We start from the raw sequence: 20,366 nt of genomic DNA on the forward strand, positions 1-20,366 counted from the left end.
TTAGAGTAGTTACAGATCACCATAACCCAGTCACAGACTGACAAAGTTCAATTCCATTATTTTGTGAGGGACGGTCTATTTCCATTTGCCTTTACCCTTATTTAGTATGTACTCCTTTACTGGTCCTAGCTGGAAGTATGAGGTTTTTACCAGGAGCCCATTTCCTTGATATACTAAATCCAGTTTTTATATCCACAGTCCTATGAGATTGCCAAATGCTCTGCTCAAGCAGTTGCCACTTCTGCTAAACTTTCTAGGCTCTTGGTCCCATATCAAGAACACCAAATATTTTGAGTGGAAAAGCAATGCAAGATTTTGGGTTCACTGCAATGCATTTACCTTCCTTCTGGGTTCTGTACCAATTGGGCAGTCCTGCCTGGCCTCTACAGTACCTACATCTATATTTTGTTCCAACTTCTTTCTATGTTCTTGGTAGGAGTATTGATCTTCAATAAGCTATGCCATCATTACTGGAAACAGAACTCCAAATTCCAACTCTAAATTCAGAATCTTAAAAGCACACTCTTAGGAGAAGTGAAGAGGAAAAAGTATTTTTATACATAGAAACAGAACATTTACTGCTCCAATATTTTGCAAGAATAAATGTACCCCAACAAAATAAAAAAATGAAAACAGCAAAATAATAGAGGGTATCAGGTGACTTTCTACATAATATGCATGTCTTATCTCATTTATTATTCATAATAACACTAAGAGGAAGATACTATTATTATGCCTGGTGATGATAAAAATAAAGCATAGAGAAATCTAAATAGCTTGCATAATGTTACATACACAGCGGAACCTACAACCTGAACACCAGCCTTGTGTTGCTTCTCAAAACAATAAATATAAAGAAAAGAGTATAACCAGGAGAAATAAGGAAACCTAGAGAAATTAAGATTTATTATACATTGAAACTTGGAAACATCATTTTTAAAGGACAGAGTTTCAGTGACAAAAAATTACATCTCTTTTTTCTAAGTCCAATTATGCTTTTTGATTCTACCATTAAAAATATTTCAGTAATCAGGATAAAAAGATGGTGGCATGAGAAGAGAGGAAGAAATCTCCTCCCAAAACCACACATAATGTGAAAATACAGCAAATACAACTATTCCGAAAAGAGTGACCAGAAGTAAGATTGCACCGGACAGTCTAAAGCTGGGAAAAGAGAACAGAAAATCTACATCACAGAAAAGAGTAAAGTAACAAAACTGTGACCCGGCGGGACCTGAGTACTCTCCCTACCCCAGCTCACCAGCAGGAAGAAAAGAAACAGAGCCAGGAGGGAGGAGAAGCCCAGGACTGCTAAATACCCAGCCCTAGAAATCTACTCTGGGACAACAAACCCACATTGCATGGTGCTCTGGAGATCAGAGGTGTTGAAAAGCAAAGTCAGAGACAGATTCCAGCCATTTGTGGAGAAAAAGTTCCCACAACTGGCTGCTCTGGGACAAAAGAAAGGGGGCACTTTGAAAAACTTTGCAGCAGTGAGAGGGCTGCTAAAGGGGCAAGGAATACACAGAGCTTGCTGCTCAGGAGAAGGGACAGGTGAACAAAATTGTCCCAGCACACTCAGCCCAGCAGGTTTGGATCTTTCAGGAGCTTCAGGTGCTCCATCCCCCTGGCTGGCAACACAACTCTGAGGCCCCTGCACCATGATAAGCAGCCTTCTACTCCTTCCTCTGCTCTGACACCTGCGCACAAACCTGCAGCACCCACCATCTCTCCAGGCCAGCCAGGGGGCAGCCCCACCTACAGCAATTACAGCAGCTTAATGCAGGGGCTGCTCCCTGTGCATGGTTCATTGGCCCCAACAGCAGAGGCAGGCACTGCAGCTGGGAAGCAGGAAAGTGCTCTGTCCTCCCAGAAGGTACCAGCACCACTTGCCTGCAACCCCGCCATCACTTCAAGACAGGTGGAAGATAGCCCTGCTGATGGCAGCTTAGAGCCTTAATGCAGAGGCTGCTCCCTGCACATGGCCCACTGGCCCTGACAGCAGCTGCTGGCTCTACAGCCAGAAAGCAGGGAAGAGCTCTCCCTTCAGGGTAGGCACCGGCACTGATCACCTGTGACCACTAGCATCACTGCAGGTGATGGGCAACTCCGAAAAGCAGAGCTTCTGGGTACTAGAGGGTGTCACCTACACAAACCTAATATTTCTTTTTAACCAGTAGGATTATGAAAAGGCAGAAGAACCTTGTTCAATTCACAATCTCTCAAAGAGGGCTCAGTGAAACTGAAATCACCCAATCTTCCTGAACTGGAATTCAAAATAAAAGTCATAAGCATGGTAATGGGGCTACAGAAAAATATTCAAGAGCTAAGGGATAAATTCAGGAGGGAGACCGACACCTTAAAAAATACAGTAGCTGAAATGAAATATACAATGGAGGGATTTAAAAGCAGAGGTAGAGGAGACAGTAAATGGAACAGAAATTAGAAAACAGGAACACAAAGAAGCTGAAGTGGACAGAGAAAAAAGGATATCTAGGAATGAAAGAATATTAAGAAAACTGTGTGAACAATCCAAATGGAACAATATTTGTATTATAAGGGTACCATAAGAAGAAGAAGAAGAAGAGAGGAAAAGGGGTAAAAAGTGTCTTTGAAGAAATAATTGCTGAAAATTTTCCCAGTCTGGGGAAGGAAATAGTCTCTCAGGCCGTGGAAGCACACAGATGTCCCTACAGAAGGGACCCAAGGAAGACAACACCAAGACATACAATAATTAAAATGGCAAAGATCAAGGACAAAGACAGCATTAAAAGCAGCCAGAGAGATAAAAGATCATTTACAAAGGAAAACACATCAGGCTATCATGAGACTTCTCAGCAGAAACCTCACAAGCCAGAGGAAGCGGAATAATATATTCAAAGCAATGAAACAGAAGGGCCTTGAATCATGAATACTCTACACAGAAAGATTGTCATTTAAATTTGAAGGGGGGAATAAACAATTTCTAGATAAGCAAAAGTTGAGGGAATTTACCTCCCACAAACCATCTCTCCAGTGTATTTTAAAAGGACTGCTCTACATGGAGGTGCTCCTAAGGTTAAATAGCTGTCACCAGAAAAAATAAAAGCACAGTAAAGGAAGGAGACCAATTAAGTACAAAGCAAATGCAAAATTAAATCAGCTACCCACAAAGTCAGTCAAAGGACACACAAAAAGTACAGAATATGACACCTAATATATAAAGAGTGGGGGAGGAAGAAAATGAAGGGAGCTAAAAGAATCTTCAAATTGTGTTTATAATAGCACAATAAGTGAGTTAAGTTAGACTGTTAGATAGTAAAGAAGCTGCCCTTGAACATTTGGTAAATATGAACCTAAAGCTGGCAGTGGCAATAAGTACATATCTTTTAATAATCACCCTAAATGGTCTGAATGCACCAATCAAAAGACAGAGTTACAGAATGGATAAAAAAAAAAGCAAGACCTACCTATATGCTGCCAACAAGAGATTCACTTCAAACCCAAAGACATACAGAGAATAAAAATGAAGGGATGGAAAAATATATTTCATTCAAACAATAGGGAGAAAAAAGCAAGAGTTGCAATACTTGTATCAAATAAAATAGACTTCAAAACAAAGAAAGTAACAAGAGACAAAGAAGGGCATTATATAATGATAAAGGGGTCAGTTCAACAAGAAGATATAACCACTATAAATATCTATGCACCCAACATAGGAGCACCCAAATAGGTGCAAAAAATACTAACAGAATTAAAGGGGGAAATAGAATGTAATGCATTCATTTTAGGAGACTTCAACACATCACTCACTCCAAAGGACAGATCAACCAGACAGAAAATAAGTAAGGAGACAGAGGCACTGAACAACACATTAAAACAGATGGACCTAACAGAAATCTATAGAACACCCCACCCAAAAGCAACAGTATACACATTCTTCTCAAGTGTGTATGCAACATTCTTCAGAATAGATCACACACTAGGCCACAAAAAGAACCTCAGTAAATTAAAAAGGATTGTACCAAACAACATTTTAAATGACAAAGTTATGAAAGTAGAAATAAATTGTTTGCAAAGAAAACAAAACGGCCCACAAACACATGGAGGCTTAAGAAAATGCTCCTAAATAATCAATGGATCAATGACCAAATTAAAACAGAGATCAAGCAATATATGGAGAAAAATGAAAACAACAGCAACACCCCAACTTCTGTGGTACACAGCAAAGGCACTTCTAAGAGGAAACTCTATAGCAATTCAGGCTTATTTAAAGAAGGAAGAACAATCCAAAATGAAGTCTAAATTCACAAGTAATTAAACTGGAAAAAGAAGAAAAAATGGGGCCACAAGTCAGTAGAAGGAGGGACATAATAGAGATCAGAGAAGAAATAAATAAAATGGATAAGAATAAAAAATAGAATTAATGAAACAAAGAGCTGGTCCCTTGAGAAAATAAACAAAATAGATAAACCCCTAGCCAGACTTATCAAGAAAAAAAATAGAGTCTGTATGCATAAACAGAATCAGAAATTAGGAAGGAATAATCACTACAGACACCACAAAAAGACAAAGAATTATTAGAGAATACTATGAAAAATTATATGCTAAAAAACTGGATAATCTAGAAGAAATGGATAACTTTCTAGAAAAATACAACCTTCAAAGACTGACCCAGGAAGAAACAGAAAATCTGAAGAGATCATAACCAGCAATGAAATTGAATCTGTAATAAAAAAACTATGCAAGAACAAAACTGACAGATGAGATGGCTTCACCACTGAATTTTATCAGACATTTAAAGAAGACATAATAACAATCCTCCTTAAAGTTTTAAAAAAGTACAAGAGGAGGGAATACTTACAAACTCTTTCTATGAAGCCAGTATCACTCTAATACCAAAACCAGGCAAAGACACCACAAAAAAAGAAAATTGCAGACCAATACCCCCTGAAGAACATAGATCCACTCAACAAAATATTAGCAAACCGAATTCAAAAATACATCAAAAAGATCATACATCATGATCAAGTGGGATTTATTCCAGTGATGCAAGGATAGAACAATTTTTGAAAATCCATCAATGCCATCCACTATATCAACAAAAAGGACAAAAACCACATCATCATCTCCAAAGATGCTGAAAAAGCATTTGACAAAATTTAACATCCATTCATGATAAAAACTCTCAACAAAATGGGTATAGAGGGCAAGTACCTCAACATAATAAAGGCCATATATGACAAATCCACAAGCCAACATCATACTTAACAGTGAGAAGCTAAAAGCTTTTCCTCTAAGATTGGGAACAAGACAAGGATGCCCACTCTCCCCACTTTCATTCAACATAGTACTGGAGGTCCTAGCCATGGCAATCAGACAACACAAAGAAATAAAGGCATCCAAATCACCAAGGACAAGTTAAACTGTCACTGTTTTCAGGTGACATTATATTGTATATAAAAACCCTAAAGAATCCACTCCAAAACTACTAGAAATAATATCTGAATTCAGCAAAGTTGCCAGATACAAAATTAGTTACACTGAAATCTGTTACATTCCTATATACTAATGATGAACTAGCAGAAAGAGAAATCAGGAAAAGAATTTCATTCCCAATTGCATCAAAAAGAATAAAATACCTAGGAATAAACCTAACCAAGGAAGTGAAAGACCTATACCCTGAATACTACAAGACTCTCTTGAGAGAAATCAATAAAGACACCAATAAATAGAAATACATCCCACGCTCATGGGTAGGAAGAATTAATATTGTCAAAATAACCATCTTGCCTAAAGCAATCTACAGATTCAATGCAATCCCTATCAAAATACTGACAGCATTCTTCAATGAACTAGAAAAAATAGTTCTAAAATTCATATGGAACCACAAAAGACCCTGAATAGCCAAAACAATCCTTAAAAGGAAAAATAAAGCAGGGAGGATTACGATCTCCAACTTCAAGCTCTACTAACAAAACCACAGTAATTTGGTACTGGCACAAGAACAGACCCATAGATCAATGGAACAGAATACAGAGCCCAGATATAAACCTACATACATCTAGCCAATTAATATATGATAAAGAAACCATGGACATACAGCAGAGAAAGGACAGCCTCTTCAGCAACTGGTGTTGTCAAAAGTGGACAGCTATATGTAAGAAAATGAAACTGGATTACTGTCTAATTCTATTCACAAAAGTAAACTTGAAATGATTCAAAGTCCTGAATGTACATCATGAAACCATAAAACTCTTAGAAGAAAACATAGGCAAAACTCTCTTGAATATAAACATCAGCAACTTTTTCATGAACATACGTTGAGCAAGGGAAACCAAAGCAAAAATGAATAAATGGGACTACATCAAACTAAAAACCTTCTGTACAGCAAAGGACACCATCAGTAGAACAAAAAGGCATCCTACAGTATGGGAGAATATATTCATAAATGACACATCCAATAAGGGGTTAACATCCAAAATATATAAAGCGCTCACATGCCTCAACACCTAAAAAGCAAATAACCTGATTAAAAAATGGGCATAGGATCTGAATGGACACTTCTCCAAAGAAGAAATTCAGATGGCCAACAGACACATGAAAAGATGCTTCACATTGCTAATCATCAGGGAAATGCAAATTAAAACCACAATGAGATATCACCTCACACCAGTTAGGATGGCCAGCATCCAAATGACAAGCAACAACAAATGCTGGCGAGGATGCAGAGAAAGAGGAACCTCCTACACTGCTGGTGGGAATATAAATTAGTTCAACATTGTGGAATGCAGTATGGAGTTTCCTCAAAAAATTAAAAATCTAAATACCATTTGACCCAGGAATTCCACTCTTAGGAATTTAGCAGAAGAAAACAAGATAACATATTCAAAAAGACATATGCACCTGTATGTTTATCGCAGCACTGTTTACAATAGTCAAGACATGGAAGCAACCTAAGTGTCCATCAGTAGATGAACAGATAAAGAAGAGTGGTACATATACACAATGAAATATTATTCAGCCATAAGAAGAAAACAAATCCTACCATTTGCAACAACATGGATGGAGCTAGAGGGCATTATCCTCAGTGAAATAAGCCAGGTGGAGAAAGACAAGTACCAAATGATTTCACTCATCTGTTGAGTAGAACAACAAAGCAAAACTGAAGGAACAAAACAGCAGCAGACTCACAGACTCCAAGAAGGGACTAGTGGTTACCAAAGGGAAAGGGGTTAGGGAGGGTGGGTGGGAAGGGAGAGATAAGGGGATTAAGGGGTATTGTGATTAGCACACATAATATGGGGTGGCACTGGAAAGGCAGTATAACACAGAGAAGACAAGGAGTGACTCTATAGCATCTTAGTACACTGATGGACAGTGACTTCAATGGGTATGTGGTGGGGACTTGATAATATGGGTGAATGTAGTAACCACAATGTTGTTCATGTGAAACCTGAGCATAAGATTGTATATCGATGATACCTTAATAAAAAATATATTTCAATAATCATAATGTTATAGATTCTGTTGTTTAGGTTTCTGATTTTAGAAATACCTCCTAATGAAAGTATATTGTTCTCACAGAACTGTATGACATTTGTTCAGCATTTTCTGACTGTTACGCACAGTGTTAGGCACTACATATGGACTGACCAATTTAGTCATCACAGTTATTAAGGAAGGCGGTATCATTATTATCCCCAATTACAGATAAGGAATCTGAAATTCTGACAAAGTATTTTTTTCAAGATTTCATAAGTAAATGAGTGAGTGGAGTTTGAACTCTAGGAGCTTACTCTACTAGGCTCCCTCCCACGAAAGAAGTAAGAGCAATAAAATGCTCAATAAGAATTAAAAGGTTGAAGAGAGAATGTAGGAGGCAGTGTATGCTAAATTCATCTTTTATAGCAGAGAATCAATAGATACTGTTTACAGATAATTCTAAAAATAGAAATATAAGTATGTCATTAAAAATTATAATGATAAGAACCAGGGAAATTAAAATCACAAGCTATTTAAAAGTGGTTGCCTCTAGAGTGTGGCATGGAGAAGAAGGGTAGAAAAATGGGGAAAGACTTAATCTTTTCATTTTCTATCTTTCTGGTTTGTTTTCACAATTTGTATGCTTTACAAATAGAAACTCAGCTATATATCAAGAGATAAATTATCCTATAATAATGTTGGGGGTGGTAGTGGTTTATTCCACTGAAAGCATATGTTCTTGATTGCTCTTGGCCTTAGGGCAACCAATAATAATAGCCTTCCCCTTGGAGAAGAACCCTGTGGTATTGGCTGGTGCCACCTGAGGAAGAGGCTGTCTAATAAGAAAGTCTTTCTAATTTCTAGCCCAGTGTTAAAAAGCCCCAAGAAATAAGTCATATTGAGCCATATCTGCTGTATCCATTATAAAGGGTTTTTTTTGGCCTTGACATTTTTACTCTTTTTGTTCTCATTTCTAATTGGTTTGCAACTTGAATGGAAAGACATGTCCTTTTCATATGGTATGTGGGCCCCTAGGTACACTTTAATAAATTTAGCAAGAAGAATAAGCCTAAATTTGAAAGAGAGGAACAGCATTGAATCATTTTATAATTTCTTAGCTTACCTAAAATATCATAGGATGTTTAGAACCATTTGACACCTTTCTTGGACTCGGTTCTAGGCGGAATGAATACAAATTTGGACTTTCAAAAATGATCAGGCTTGCATTTTAGCCTTTTCCAGTCCTTCCATATCTCTTGACTTAAATTTATGGCTGAATAAAGTGCAGATGTTTCACTGGTGTGAAGTTTGACCTTCACAGGTGAAGGCTGCAGGACTGCCACACTAAACCCTGTTCGGGGAGAGCCCTTGCAAAGACATGACCGTTCTTTCGAGGTGTGCTTTTTGCTGAGTTTTCCTGGATCAGTCCCAGCTTCAAGCATCCTCCTGTCACAGAAGCATATCTTCATTGTCATGGGCTATTTCCCAGAGGAAAACAAAAAAGAAAGAATAAAACAGAACTACCTTGGAATCCCTTAGGTCCCAAAGCAAAGAGAACTTGGAACTGCTGCTGTTGTTCTTGAATATGTGCTCCTCTTTCCACTCTTTGCCAGGGCGCTGAAAATGGTAAAGCTGGGACGGGCTCGCTCCAAGCAATCTGGCCTGACAGCCCAGAACCTACTCTAAGGATGTGCATTTTACCCAACAGCTGTTTCTGCTTCACTCTAATTTGTTCAGGATTTGGTGGGGACCCTAGAGTTCACCTTCTGCAAAATATTTGTTAATTTTTGTTTTTAGCTGAGAAAATACCTTTTCCCCTCCCAAAATGAGAACAATTTGCTCTGGGATTGAAGATGGATTTGTAGTATAGTTGCAGGGGAGATTTGTTCAATTGCTTCATAGCCACATACCCAACACTCACTAATTCCTTTTAACAAGAAAATGGTAAACACGTGGAGCTGAAATCATAGATAAATAAAGAGTCCTCTCCAGTCCATGCAGTTGGGTCTTTGTAAAAGGAATTCTGCCCAGCTGGCAGTGCACACACTTAAACAAATGGAGTATTTTTTTAAGTAAACACTAAGAATGGTAGACATGGTAACTCGCTCATAAAATCTACTCAGTAGACAAGACTTCACAACAATCAGCATCATTTTGCTAATTGCCAAAACTTTCCAGATATTACCATCTTCACTTAGAAACTAAGTCATTCCACCAACTCAACCTATTTGCTTTGATCATCTAACCAAACCTTTAAAACTGTTAGTAGCAACAATAGTAGGCTAGTATATTTTAAGTAATTATTTTTTTTCCCAGTGAGAGTGGTACAGAGCAATGCCTTTGTAAGTCTAGCAAGCAAAGCTATGTACTTGACACCAACTTACCCAAAAGGTACAGATTTTCCCTGCTGAAAAGAATATATTTTTCCATATTCTGAAAAAAGCATAACTAGACCTTTGGTTAAGAAGATCCTAGATACCATATCAGTCCTGAAAAATATCCAGTGAGACCTATAGGGCCATAAAACCAAACAAGACCATTTAATTTGTCCTATCACTGCACTCAGTGTCAGCCTGCAATTTGTAGAGAACCATCTGCCTCTCCAATGGATTTCAGCCCTGAACAAATTCACTATTGATTCAATGAGACCAAAGAAATGACAGTGGAACGTCTTTGGGGTGAGTTTATATCCAACCTTATTCCCACCATCACAGGTCAATCACTAGAATCCTGTCCACTCAGAGTGAGTCTGTGTGCACCAAGCTGGTTTCTGCCTCTGGGCCTCTCCGGCCCACAACCTTAGTCTCAGTCCTTGGTGCTGTCACCACTCCAGCCTCTGATCTCCTGCAGCTGTGTAGCCATGCCACTGTGTTGCCCAGAGCACTGGGCAGAGCTCTTTATATAGTCAATAACATATTGCCCACACGAGTAGTAAGCTACCCAGCCAGGGCCAGGTGAGAATCCTGCCACACAAATCCTCACCTATACACTCCACCCCTCCAGGATTCTCACCTCTCAGTCTATGTGCCCTCAATCCTCTGCAATGGCTCCTGTGTGAGGAAGGTGGAACATTGTATAAATTATAATAACCCTCACACCTGAGGAGATCCATTGCCACCAAGTGGTCATCCTGGCTGTATTCAAACCAGTTCTACTCAAATGAGTTAACCAAAAGGACCGTGGGTGGGCCTTACAATACCCACCTTCTCCAGCCTCTCCAACAGAAAGTCTTGGAGACACACAGGCCAATCTCGTTGCTTTGTCTCTGGCTTCTGCTTCATCCTCAGCAGCCAGAATGGCTGCTCCAGTCTCAGTTGTTGCCACAGCTCCAGTAAGAATCTGTTTGACTTTTAATCCAACTTCTTTCTGTCTGCTCCTACCTTTATCAAATCAACCCACATCTGGGTCCTTGTGACTTTCATGGGGCCCTTCCTTCGAGAAGCAGACTGAATTTCCTTCTGTACCTTCATTGCTTGAGCCTGAGGACAGAAGCAGAGCACAGAGCGCTCCACGACCTGGGGAGGGGGCTGCACCTCTCCCAGAAGAACCCCTGGTTGCCAAGTCTTTGTTTTCCTTCAGTCTTTCCACCAGCTTTCAAACAGGTGGGGTTTCAACCAAGGAGGTTGTCTTGCCAATGGGTTTCAGCCCCAGACAAATTCACTATGGATTCAGTGTGACCAAAGAAATGACAGTAGAACGTTCTTGGGGTGAAAGGGTTATACCCAACTTAATTTCCACAGTGGCAGGTCAGTCACTAAAATCCCATCCACTCAGAGCGAGTCTGCACACAGCAAGCTGGTCCCTGCCTCTGGGCCTCTCTGCCCACACAGCCATCCTCTGGGCCTCTGTCTTTGGCACTGCCACCACTCCAGCCTCTGCTCTGCTCTCCTGCAGCCCTGCCCCCACGTCACCCAGAGCACTGGGTGGAGCTCATTATATTGAGTCAGTGACAACGCACTGCCCACACGTGTGCAGTGAGCTAGCCGACCAGGGCCAGGTGAGAATCCTGGCCACAGGAACCTTCATTTTATCTACAGAGGGGCTGATGCTTCCGGCACCAGCAGGGCCAGGCCCCCCCCCCCCCCCACTGGTTCATCAGACCTCCGCTCCTCCATTTCTGGGGCTGACGGCCCCACTCCATCCTTCCCCTGCCCCACGGCCCCTGGCAGCCTGCGCTCCCGTGCTGCTGCTTCTCCGGCCGCTGCTCCTTCTCATGCTGCTTCCTCTTGGGCCACCATAACATCCTTTACCATTTCCACAGCACCTCACAGCGATGCCATTTCAGTCAGCAAATTTTTTTACCTCCTCCATGGCACCTCGCACCTCACGTTCTTGAGATGCCTCTTCTCATGCTTCCTGCAGGTGGGCGATTTTCTCCCTTACAGCCTTTCTCAATATTGTGAGAAGAAAACTCCCCACCATTCTTGCCACCTCATGGGCTCTCTGTTTCTCTAAGGAATTCCTTATTTTGCTGAGGGCCAACTTTACTGCCTCGAGGTGTTGACTCCCCACCTTTCCAGTTTTGGGGTGGAGCCCAGTCCTCTAGAAGGCAAGCCGCATCAGATCACTCGAATGTCTCCCCATCCATAGGCACAGCTGCTGAAACACTCCTTCCATGAGGACAGCCTGTTCTCTTTCTGATCAACAATGAATCCTGCTATCGCCAATCGTCCTGTCAATGGATTTCAGCCCTGGACAAGTTCACTATGGATTCAATGAGACCAAAGAAATGCCAGTGGAACATCTTGGGTTAAAAGGGCTTATACTCAACTTTATTCCCACAGTGGCAGGTAAATCATTGGAATCCTGTCCACTCAGAGTGAGTCTGCATGCAGCAAGCTGGCCTCTGCCTCTGGGCCTCTCTGCCCCTGCAGCCGTCTCAGTCTCGGTCCTCAGTGCTGCCACCACTCCAGCCTCTGCTCTGCTCTCCTGCAGCTGTGCAGCCCTGACACCATGTCACCAAGAGCACTGGGTGGAGCTTTTTATAGAGAGTCAGTAACAACGTATTGCCCACACGTGTGCAGTGAGCTAGCCGACCAGGGCCAGGTGAGAGTCCCGGCCACGGGAACCTTCACTTCATCCACACCGTCTAACTCTTCTTTTACACTGAGTAACATTTTATAAACAGACACAAACTCTTTGTTCTTTAAAATACATATTTTTAAAGATTTAGACAAGGTTCAATTCTTAATAGCACTGAAACAAGTTTAAAGCTGATGATAAAATAAAGAATATGCTATAATGAAATCTTTTATTATCCAACTAAGGTAAAAACATTCAAATAGCCTTTCTAATTTGCTTCCTGCCAGCTGTGTTAAAGCACTGCTTTCACCATTTTGGACCTAGACTCACAGTAAGAAATATACTTTATACTTTATTTTCTGCCCTCAAAACTGAAACCAGTTTTATAAAATCATATTTCTCTTTACTCTCTGTAATATCACCCGGATATTTTCTTTTCCATTCCACTCTGGTCTACTTTTGGGTTTTTGGGTTTTGGGTTTTGGGTTGTTTTTTTCTTAATGCTGGTAACAACCTTCTCTTTGAAAAATCCTGCCAGGTATAAACTTATCTTTGCCTCTATATCTCCTAGAATAAATATTTGTCACCCAAACTATCTCAATCTGTTCTCTCACCAGACCCTAAAGGACTCATTGCCACTAGGCTGAAAGACAGGACTTCACAGGGACACTATGTCTCCCTGACACCAAAATTCTTCATGTCCAAAACGGATATCCATCTTCAGTTCCACTTACGATGATGGTCAGGCCCCCACCTACCTTCTATTGACCATGCAGTGTCTGTATTCCCTGCTAAACCATAATTTCCACTGAGTGAAGAACTATATCCTTTCCTGCCCTCTTACATAGTCTTCTTCCTCCAGGAGGTACAATGTATGTTAACATTAAAAAAAAACAAAAACGTAAGAAACCTTTAAAAAGTACATCAATGTATCTTGACTATCAATGTAATTCTAACTTGTATCTTCAGTTGAATAATACCTAATTCAGTTTGTTACTACAAATCCAATTTGACAACTTGCGAGATTTCATTTTCATATCTACTCCAACTCCAACAAAACAGACCTGTTTTCACTTTGAATTAAATGCTTCCTAACCTCCAGTTCTGTCTCTTCTTAGGCAGGCACTTCCTAGACAGATGGGACAAGACGACCTGAGCCCTACATCAGGCCCAGATGCTGGCACAATTCAAGAGAGTGTCTCAAGCTTCTTATTCCAGGCCACTTTGTTTCCTTATGCCCCAAATTGGCCCTAGGCTAATTTCCATGTTTTTCTTCTTTTCAGGTTTCATTTTTTAAATAAAAATTGTATGTATTTAAGGTGTACAACACTGATTTTAAATTTGACCAGTCCCATCGTGAAATAATTATTAAAGTCAAGCTAATTAACATATCTTCTCACATGTGTATAATTGTGTATGTGTATGATTGTGTGTGTGTTGTGAGAATATCTGAAATCTCAGCTTACATCCACTATTCAATATGCTATTATTAACTATAGTCTTCATGCTGTGCATTAACTCTCTAGGCTTAGTCATCCCACATTACTAACTTTGTACCTAATGATCAACATCTCTCCATTTCCCCCAGCTTCTCACTCCTGGTAACCATTATTCTACTCTCTGCTTCTAGGTATTCAGCTTTTTTTTAGATTCCACATAGAAATGGGATCATGCATTTTTAAAATTTTTTCTTTCTCTGCCAGACCTAGCATAATGTTTTCTAGGTTTATTCATGTTTTTGCATATGGCAGGATCTTTTATAAGGCTGAGTAATATTCCATTACATATATATATATATATCTTTATCCATTTATTCACTGATGGACACTTAGGTTGGTTCCATATACTGGCTATTGTGAGTAAGGCTACAATGAAAACAGGAGCACAGATATCTCTTTGAGACACTGATTTGATTTTATTTGACTATATACCCAAAAGAGGGATTGCTGGATCATATGGTAGTTCTATTTTTAGTTTGAGAAACCTCCACACTGTTCTCCCTAGTGGCTTTCCAAACATACAGTTTTCCAAACTGGCAGCTTTCCCAGCACCCACTTACATCCCTCCAACAGTGTAAAAGGGCTCCCTTTGCTCCACATCCTCACCAACACTTATTTTTATTTATTTATTTTGATAATTGTCATCCTAACAGATATAAGGTGATAACTCATTGTGGTTTTGATTTGCCTCTCTCTGATGAATAGTGATATTGAGCATTTCAATCTTACTTGAAACAGATATAGGTTTGCCATTTGTATGTCTAGAAAAATGTCTAGTCAGGTCTTTTGCCCATTTTTAAATCAGACTGCTTATTTGTTGCTATTGAGTTGTGTGAGTTCCTTAAATATTCTGGATATTAACTCCTTATCAGATAGATAAGGTTTGCAAATATCTCCTCCTGATCCATTAAACTGCTTTCTCTTTCTTGAATTTTTTTCTTGAAATTTCCTTTGTTGTATAGAATCTTCTAATGTTGATGTGTCCCTGTTGTTTCTTATCGGTATTGTTTTGCCTTGTTTTTTAACTTTTCTTTTAACCCTTGTTCCTGAGCTTTTCCTGTCTTATCAAAAAAAAATTATTGCCATGGACAATGTCAAGTACTTTTTTCTTCTGTTTCTTTCTAGGAATTTTAGTTTCAATTCTCAGGTTTAAATCATTAATCCATTTTGAGTTGATCTCTGTGTCTGCTGTAAAGTAACGGTCACATTTCATTCTTTTGCATGTGGATATCCAGTTTTCCCAGCTCCATTAAATAAAGTGACTACTCTTTCCCCAGTGGGTATTCCTGGCTGCCCTAGAGAAAATTAGTAGGCCATATAGGCACAGGCTTATTTCTGGACTCTCAATGCTCTTCCATTGGTCCATGTATTTGTTTTTATGCAGTAATAAAGTGTTTGATTATGACAGCTTTATAATATAACTTGAAATCAAGAAATGTGATGTTTTCAACACTGTTCTATCAAGATTGCTTTGTCGATTCAGCAAAAAACTTGGAAAATAGAAGAAAAATATAAAAACACGTACAAAAAAGCAAGACAACAAAAAAATGTTTTTTTATGTGAATTTTAGAATTATTTTCTATTTCCACAAAAAATGCCATTGCAATTTTGATAGGAATTGCATTAAATCTGGAGAGCACTTTGGGTAGTGTGCATATTTTAATATTAGTTCCTCCAATCCATGAACATGAATAACTTTCCATTTATTTGTGTCTTGTTCATTTTCTTTCAACGATGTTTTGATAGTTGTCAGTGCAAATCTCTTTCACCTCTTGGATAAATTTATTCCGAAGTATTTTGTTCTTTTTGATGCTATCATAAATGGGGTTGTTTTCCTAACTTTCTTTTTGGATAGATCATTGCTAGCATAAAACCATGCAACTGATTTTTGTATTTTGATTTTGTATCCTACAATGTTACTGAATTCATTTATCAGTTCTAAAAGTTTTTCTTCTCTGTAGTTTTATGGCTTTCTACAACCAGATCATATCATCTGCAGATGAAGATAATTTTACTTCTTTTTTGATTTGGCTGCCATTTACATATGTATGTATTTATCTATTTACCTATTTATTTACCGTCTTATTGCTCTGGCTACTACTCCTAGTACTATGTTGAATAGAAATGGTGAGAGTGGGCATTCTTAGCTTGAACTGTAAATTAGAGGACAAGCTTTCAATTTTTCACTATCAGTTATGATGTTAGCTGTGGGCTTTTTCATAAATAGCCTTTATTGTGTTGAGGACATTTCCTTTTATACCTATTTTGATGATAGTTTTTATCATAAATGGAGGTTGAAATTTGTCAAATGCATTTTGTGCATCTACTGAGATGGTCATATGGTTTTTATCATCTATTCTGTTAATGTAGTTTGTCACATTGATTTCATTGGGTGTGTGGAACCAAGCTTGCATCCCAGGAATAAACCCCACATGATCATGAGGGGTTTTATATGTGTTGTTAAATTCAGATTGCTAGTATTTTACCAAAGATTTTTGCACCTAGACTTGCACCTATATTCATCAGAGATGATTGTTTGCATTTTTCTTTTCTTGTGGTATCTTTGTTTGGCTTTGGTATCAATGTAATACTGATCTCATAAAATGAGTTTGACTACTTTTATTTTTCGGAAGAGTTTGAGAAGGGTTGGTATTAATTCTTTGGATGTTTGGTAGAATTCAGCTATGAAGCCATCTGGTCCTGGAATATTCTTAGATGGGAGGTTTTTGATTACTACACCAGTCTCTTTGTTTTATTGAGCTTTCTATTTCTTCTTGATTCTTAGAAGATTCTATTTCTTGTTGATTCTTAGTCTTAGGTGGTTGTATATTTCTAGGATTTTATATATTTCCTCCAGATATCCAATTTGTTCACATACAATTGCTCATAATAGTTCCCTATGATAATTTTTATTTCTCAGGCATCTGCTGCAGTGTCTCCTCTTTCATTTCTGATTTTATTTCAGCCTTCTCTTTTTTTTCTTAGCCTAGATGATTTATTTTTTCCAAAAAAAAAAAACTCTTAGCTTTGTTGACTTTTAAAATTGTGTTTCTGCACTCTGTTTGATTTATTTCTGCTTTTATCTGTATTATTTCCTTCCTTCTTCTAACTTTGGGTTTAGTTGTTCTCATTTTTCTAGTTCCTTGAATGTAGTTAGGTTGCTCATTTGCTATCTTTCTTATTTTTAATTTTGGCATTTATCATTATACATTTGGCATATCAAACTTCTAGTTTCCATGCTTTTTTACCCGTTTCCTCTCTTCTCTCCATGTTTACTGCCCATCCACCCACCCACACCCTTCTGTGAAAGGCCTGGCCACTTATTTCATGAAGCCTGCTCTGATTTTCAGTCTCTACTTACCAATGCGTGCTCCCCATATATGCACTCTCACTTAGTTTTTTAGTGTCGTTTGTAAATTTCATGACCATTTCACTCCTTCCCTGTGGTGTAATTTATGAACAAGTCCTTTTTCCCACTCCCTCCATTTACAAACTCACAAACCCCTGAGAGTTCCCTAGGATAAAGTATTTCTTACATTACTTGTTTTTCCAGAGCCCTTTAAAAAAGTTGTCGTAAAATATACATAACATGAAATTACTATCTTAACCATTTTTAAGTGTACAGTTTAGTGGTTTAAATACATTAATATTGAAAAACCATCATCACAATCCTTCTCCAGAATTCTTTTTATGTGGTAAAACTGAGTATCTATATCCACAAAACAACAACTCCTTGTCCTCCCCGGCCCAGCCCCTGGCAACCACCATTCTATTTTCTGTTTCTATGAATGTGATTCCTCTAGTTGCCTCATTTAAGTGCCATCATGAAGCATTTGTCCTTTTGTTTCTGGCTTACTTTTCTTACCATAATGTCCTCAAAGTTCATCCCTATTGTGTCAGAATTTCCTTCCTTTTTAAGCTGAAAATATTTCACCATATTTATATATCACATTTTATATATTCATCCATCAGTGGACAATGGTAAGGTTCTACTAGCAAAGTCAGAACTTCTGCCTACAGTTTGTGTATAAGCAGTGTGTGTGGTTAAATGAGATTAGGTAATTTGATAGAGGAGGGAAACTACTATTTCTACAGAATTATCAGAGAAGATTTAAACTTACACTACTATTACTTTGGTTATGGCTAGAGAAGCCAAAGTTCATGACTGAGGAGCATCTGAAATGTTTTTCTAGGCAGCCAATCTGTTTAAGAGATTTCTTACACTCATTAAAGCAAACATCAGATTCTCCATACCACACCCTCCAAACTGGCAAATAACTCCAAGCCAGGCCCAGCAGGGCTTGACCCCTGAAAATGATGGCCCTCTGATATCAAAAATGTCTCTCAGACTAGACTCATTTGCCAAATCTTTCAACACAGACATACTTAACCTAGTTTCACTTATATAAACAATTTCATCCAAGAAGCAAAAATAAATGGAAACAGGCATGTTCTGTCTATGTATGTGTGTGTGTGTGTGTGTGTGTGTGTGTGTGTGTGTTTGTGTGGGGGGAGGATATATTATGTGTATTGTGTGTGTGTGTGTGTGTGTGTGTGCAGTCCAAACCTAACTTATACTTATCTTTGGCTCCATATCTACTTCCAACAGGCCTATGGGTACTACCCTAACTAAGGGAGTAACTTCCAATTCCATGAGATACCCATCAGAAATTAAAAGTTCCAGCAGGCCAAGAAAAACAGCTAGAAGAAAGGAGGAAACAGAGGAACTTTAAGAGCAGTTGGTGGTGTAAGAGGAGGCAGAGGAAAAAAAGAAGATGGTGTTTCCAGGATTGAGTCAATCCACTTTCCACATAGTAGGCATTTTTTTAAGAACCGTGCACTTTGGCTAGTATTGCCAAAAGCCACGGAAAGAGGGTGACTAGCCAAAACTGTTTGAATCCACTGTGCCAAGAAAGGGTCTAGAATGCCTGGATTTCCTGCCCTCTTGCTTTACTGAAACTTCTCAAATCTCTCTTCCCAATTTCGGTCTTCTCCAACTAGGCTACAGCATGGAGAATGCAGGGGCAGGATCTTAATCCTTTCAGCTACTGGATCATGGTTTTAAAATATTACCATCTGCCAGATCCTCTGCTAAGGATACATATCTGTTTTGGGTATTATTATTGTGCCTGTATTTGTAAATGAAAAAATAAAAACTAGAATTTGAGCAACTTGCAGAAAATAAAGAGGTAAACACAGAATCAGAGCTAAATTCAAATCCCAGGTCTGACCTCCTATACACTCCTGGTCATAAAAATGCACACAGTACATAGTTAATAAATGACTGGATGCTGGCCCAAAATATGGGATAGATGACAACATGAGAGGAAAGGGATCTATCTGCTTCACATTCTAAATTATATGCCCCAAGGGTAGGTCGGTGCCCAGTGGGCTCATAGCAGAAAAGAAAGTCCATGCGATTCATAGCTGTAAGACTGCACTAGGACCAGGAACTTTGGAACTGGACAATCATTGTGTCTGTGTGGCTGACAAAAGCCAGCTTATATACTAGAGCTTCCATTTCTTCAACTAACAAACAAAGGAAATTCTACATTACCCCATACATCTGTTAGGTAGACCAGAGGAAATAAATACAAGTGCAAGTGCTTCGTATAATAAACACATGGGAAGCAGCATCAGTGGTGACTGGTTCTTGACAATGGAGCTGGGTCTTTGTTCTTCTAGCTGTCCTCATGGCTGTTCTTTGCTTTGCTGCCACTGAGGAGCTCAAACAATACTATTATTTTAAGTAAAATACAACAAACTCACAGAATTGCAAGGAAGTTGGGAAATACTGGCAGGTCAGATGGAAAGTAGATCTCTGACTCACCATCCCTTTCAGAAGAATATCCAAACGCTCTCTCTCAGCATCCAAGGCCTCTCCCAATGCTCTTCCATACACTTCATGCTCCGGTAATAATACATGACATGTAGTACCTCCAACACAGCAAGCTCTCTCAGACCTCTGATCTCTTTCACTGTGGCTGGAACACTGATGCTCCATCTCCCTCACTATTTTGAAACTCAGTCCATGCATCACTACTGTTGGGAAACTTCCTCTGCTCCCTCCTCAGTGCTCAAACATCATTACCATTACACAATTCCTGAGCATCCTTATCTGTTACTGTTAAGTTCTTCAAAGACAGGAACCATGTTTCTTTCATCTTGTTATTCCCAGTGTCTGGCACAGGACCTGGACTCTGTAGGCATATGGTGAATTTTCAGTTAATTAAACTAAATTTGCATGTGTTTTCTGTACCTTATATGGTCAGGAGAAGGTATAGGCTGACGCATTTGATGTTGAGCAAATCCCCTCAAGCTCAAAGCTTCATCATTTGCCAAGTATTTCCCCAGCATCTATGATCTCTTGCATTCATTTTG

The sequence above is a fragment of the Manis javanica genome, chromosome 1 (genome assembly GCF_040802235.1).
Source record: "Manis javanica isolate MJ-LG chromosome 1, MJ_LKY, whole genome shotgun sequence".
Lineage (NCBI taxonomy): Eukaryota > Metazoa > Chordata > Mammalia > Pholidota > Manidae > Manis > Manis javanica.